This window comes from Ambystoma mexicanum, chromosome 10 (assembly GCF_040938575.1).
Source record: "Ambystoma mexicanum isolate Mex_15411 chromosome 10, UKY_AmexF1_1, whole genome shotgun sequence".
NCBI lineage: Eukaryota > Metazoa > Chordata > Amphibia > Caudata > Ambystomatidae > Ambystoma > Ambystoma mexicanum.
In genome coordinates, this window is record NC_090932.1 from 401,543,956 (window position 1) to 401,548,770 (window position 4,815).

The 4,815-nt window shown below is 47.1% G+C and overlaps 1 long non-coding RNA gene across 1 annotated transcript; it reads right to left on the reverse strand.

Annotated features, from left to right (window-relative positions):
• Positions 1-2,573: 2,573 nt before the first annotated feature.
• LOC138493178 (uncharacterized) lies at positions 2,574-4,488 on the reverse strand. Its single transcript, XR_011276295.1, has 5 exons — positions 4,403-4,488; positions 4,087-4,232; positions 3,880-3,983; positions 3,536-3,663; positions 2,574-3,305 (listed from the first exon to the last, which is right to left on the reverse strand). It is a non-coding gene; the product is annotated as an uncharacterized lncRNA (long non-coding RNA).
• Between the last annotated feature and the right edge of the window lie 327 nt (positions 4,489-4,815).

Consider the following 4,815-nt stretch of genomic DNA (forward strand, 5'->3'; position numbering starts at 1 on the left):
ATTGCTGTACCCACCTGGGCAGAGCAAGGCAGTAACCAGGTACCCTTTTGAATACTAGCAACACCCCTGCCAGCTGCACACAATGAGCACAGGGACTGCTGAAAAGGACCACACCCACCTCACACACACCTTCCAACACAACCATGCTGCCACATGTAGCAGCAGTCATAGACATGGAGGTGCTGCATGCAGGAATCCATCTCTATGAGCAGGAGATGCAACAGTGGCAACAGACTGACAGGCAGAGGAGGAGGAGGATGCAGAAGAACAATGGGCAACAAGCAGTGCCCCGGAGGCGTGCAACCATACCCCGCACAAGGGCCACCCCTGGTCCCTAAGTGACAGGCAGATTCACACACTCTACCACCTGAAAAGTGAGACCATCCTCGCAATAGTGGGCCTTATCAGGGACAACATCCAGAGTGCCATTGGCATCCAGACTGCAATGCCCCCCTGCTGAAGGTGGTGTCTGTGCTGCATTTCCTTGCCACAGGCCCATTTCAGCAAACAGTCAGGGAGCTGCATGGCATCTCGCAGCCATGATTTTTAAAAGTGCCTGAGCAGGTTCTGGATGCTGCACCATGTCATGTGTCCCATCACATCTCACTACCAATGACACAGGCCCAGGTGAACATGACCAAGGTCTGCTTCCATGCCCTTGCGGGCCTGCCACATGTATTGGGTGCACTTGACTGCATAAACATTGGGCTAATGCCTGCCACCCCACAGAGGAGGTGAGTTAGAACAGGAAGCTGTACCACTCAATGAATGTGTGGGTTGTCTGTGATGCAGACATGACAATCACATACTGATGTGCACACTTTCTTGGATCAACACATGACTCCATGGTCATGCACAATAGCGCGCTGCCTGGGCACATGGCACTCTATGGTGGACAGCTGACCTGGCTATTGGGTGAGTCAAACTATCTACACAGACACCACATTGCATGTCTACTGGGCCATGGAGGGGGAAGTGCACTGTCACCAGTGAATGGCCCACAGGCACCATGCAAATGGAGGCACACAATCTGCACCCAAATTTGGGTGCCCATGACAGGCATGTACCACATGAGTATATGGAGGGACACACCTGCATAATCTGGCCACAGATGCACAGGCACATGGAATGCACCAGAGGTACCAAAATGCATCACTCCCATGTCACAAAGCACAGGATGTCCTCATTATGCCCCACCCACCACCACCAACCGTTACCTGTGAGTGGGATCCTACACATGCCCAGACCAGCATTACCTGTCACAAGGGAGCAGCAAGGTGATTGATGGTCCTCAAGCGCACAGACCCAGATGCACGTGTCACACCACCACATCCCAACATGCCTGGACTGCCCAGTCACCACAATGGCATGTCCCTCCCTGTGTCCCTTCCCATGCAGGTGATACCGGCAACCCCTTACTCCCATGGTTGATGATCCCTGTGAGACACCCACAGAACCTCCAGGAAACAGCATACAACCTTGCGCACATCAGAACAAGGTCCACTATTGAGCAGATATTTTTCCTGTTGAGAGCACAGTTTTGTTGCCTTCACCGCTCTTGTGGGGCACTGATGTACAGGCCAGTGAAAGTGGGCAAGATTGTCCTGGCCTGTGCAATGCTGCACAATATGTGCATCAGGCACAATATTCCCCTGTGACCAGACATGGACATGTCTCCTCGGGAAAGCTAAGATGACAGCGAAGTGGATGCAGCTGCAGACATTGGGCAATTCCACAACAGGGATTACATGGATGGGCGGGCAGCCCACCAGGACCTCATACAGAGCTACTTTTGAGCACACAACGCCTGCAGATGACCCAAGGCACACACTTCATTTGAATCTGTGCACAAATATAGCACTCAGCCACACAATTGAATGTCCGGGTGTGAATTCATAAGTAGAACCATGTGTATCTGTGCATTAACATTCAACAAGAAACTCATGGCCCACCACCTCCACCTTCCCTCCACTATCCCTCCCAACAACTCACCCTGCCACTACCCCCCACCATCCCCAACTATCCTCACCCTATCCCCCAACTGACCCTCCCCACTGCCCCCCCACTATCCCCCTAACTATCCCCACACTAACCACAAACTGACTCTCCCCAAATGACCCTCACCACTACCCGTTCCACAATCACCCTCAACTGACCCTGCCCAATTGTCCCTCCCATTCACACCATCCCATTAACACCCCCTAGTAAGCAAAAGTGTCAATGTCTGTGCCTGACTTACTTCTGTGGCATTTTTGCATTTGACCTGCCCTTTTGCCCTTTTTCCCTGCCCTGCCTGACAGGCACATGGACCAGTGCCTCAGACTGCTCTGTCGTGAGATGGCAGGTGTGGAGATTGATGAGGGTGTGTCTGTACCTGCCATGTCACTGCAATCTAGTAGCAAAATGGTGCATAAAGCACAGATAATTGAATACCCATCACTACTGTGACCCTAAGGATAGCAGAGATTGAACGATTATCTTCACACACAACTTAACATAACCAAACTGATATTACCAAGGCAGACATTACAGTGAGACTCCTTAGTGCAAGAAAGCATATTCAACAACCCAAGTAAGGAAAAATATATATCACTTTAATAATAAATATTAAAAACAGAACATATTCATACATCAATGCATCACAAAAAACACAAAAAACATCTGTATAAACAGTAAAGGCCTCATTACGACCCAGGCGGTAAGGGGTTTACGGCAGCGTAAACAGCGCCGACCCTTACCGCCTGAGTACGAGGTCCCTTAGCGCCATGGCGGATTTAACACCTGCTTTTAGCAGGTGTTAAAATCCATGGCACTAAGGGACCATGGAGTTAATTACGCCACCGTAATTTACGGTGGCGTAATTAACGCCTTCCCCACTCCCATTATGCCCTATGGGGCAAAAATGGGAATGGGGAAGGGTAAATGGGGATTGGGGACTTACCGCCCCGCCAAGGTCGGAATGGGGCGGTAAGTCCACCAACCACCATGGCGTAAACGTAGTTTACGCCATGGTGGTAAAGTCACGGCCCAGGCGGTAACTTACCGCCTGGGTCGTAATGAGGGCCTAAGACATACAGTAGAACAAGTGGAAATTTAATAAATCCTACTTTCACATAAAAAACATTCAACTATAGCGACTATATTTAGACGCTTTTAGAGATATAAAGTGTCGACATGTTTCGGCCAAAAACCAGATTGGACATGTTCTCAAGTGTCCATACGGAAACAAGTATAGTGGCCATCTTTAGGACATAGGATTTCTTCAAAGTGAAGCTTGTGTATGGTGTAGATGAGACATCATGGATCTAGAAAGATGAATGCATAATTGGTTAGTTCGAGAAACTGCATAGTTTATTGTCTACAATTGCCTTCTATTAATGTCGTCCAAGATGGTTTTCAATGTTTAGAATAGACACTAAGTGTAGTGTACAACATATATATGGTACAAGTAATGTTCAAACCTTAAAAAATTAGACAATTTAAAACACAAACAAAACATAGTTGTGTGACAGAAAATTCGAAATCAATCTCTTACTTGATTCCACTAGGTCACGTGTGATGGAGTCGATGTATAATTTCATCCGTCTCAGAAAATGATTTAATTACGTCTAGTGGCACATTGGCGGCATGGATCGTAAGTTCTATGGCAAGGTTCACCTGGTCCTATTTGTAAAACATATTAGATTATGTTCATAGTTTTAGTTTATGTATTTGAATACCAGATTTTTAGTATTTATTAAATGTAAGATTAAAATCTGTACATAAAGCAAACGTTTCTGACAGTTTAAAAACAGGGTAAAGGCAAAAGAAACAGAAATTGATTTATCCTAAACTGTGATGAACGTAAAGCTTTATTGCAAAACAAAGGGGAAGACTTACAATTATTTCAGTCACCCGGGCACTTTCCACTGTGTGCTGATAATGCGTCTCTGTGTCTGCAGAAATCTCGTAAGTATGGGTCATGTGTACCCGTGGGGGCACCTCTGTAGATGGAGATAAGAATAGAGAGCGGGAACAACCAAATAAGTCACCCGCATAACATGCCGTGTTATGAAAAGGATGAAGAGTGAACACTGCATGAGTTACCTAAAGCGGCTCGCAATGCGTGTGCCTTGAGCGGGAAATGCAATTGCTTCTTATAGTGATCAGGCTTAAAGAATGGGCATCTGGGCGCCAGGCCAGGTATGACACATGTGCCGAGTGTAGAACAGTAGCACGAAGCACGTAAGGGCCTAATGGATACAAAAGGATATCAATGAATGAAGCACATTATACATCTGTGCAGTGTTTTAAAGGGCCATAAAAATGAGCGTTCTAGTCCTAACGACATCAAAACACTCTGTGCGAGTTTGAAAGCTCGAGTAGAGCGCATAACAAAGGGGAGCTAGAATGGCATACTTACCCAGGCCACGAAGATTCAAAATGACTCGTCCACTACAGGTGCTGGCTGATCTCCTAGTGAAGGGGGTGCGAAGAAGCCAATATAAGAAGCGTGCTGACGTAAGCGCGTGCATGGCTAATCACAACGGGAGCATGTGACCCAAGTCACGTGATCCCTCATCAACTATGGACAGAAGATACGTGGCTTAAAGGTGTATACCGCACAAATGTAAAGCACAGGACTGGTGGCCCAAAAAAGGGAGGGCTATTACATGAAGAGCACAGTTGCCAAATCTAAATACAAGGTTTAAACATCTTTTTACAGATGAATGCGCCTGAAAACGCTTTTGAAGATTCAGTGCTGCATTGCTTTAATGAACAGAGAGTCACGGAGAGAGAGAAGGAGGCTCAATCAGGGCAAGATACCGGACATTC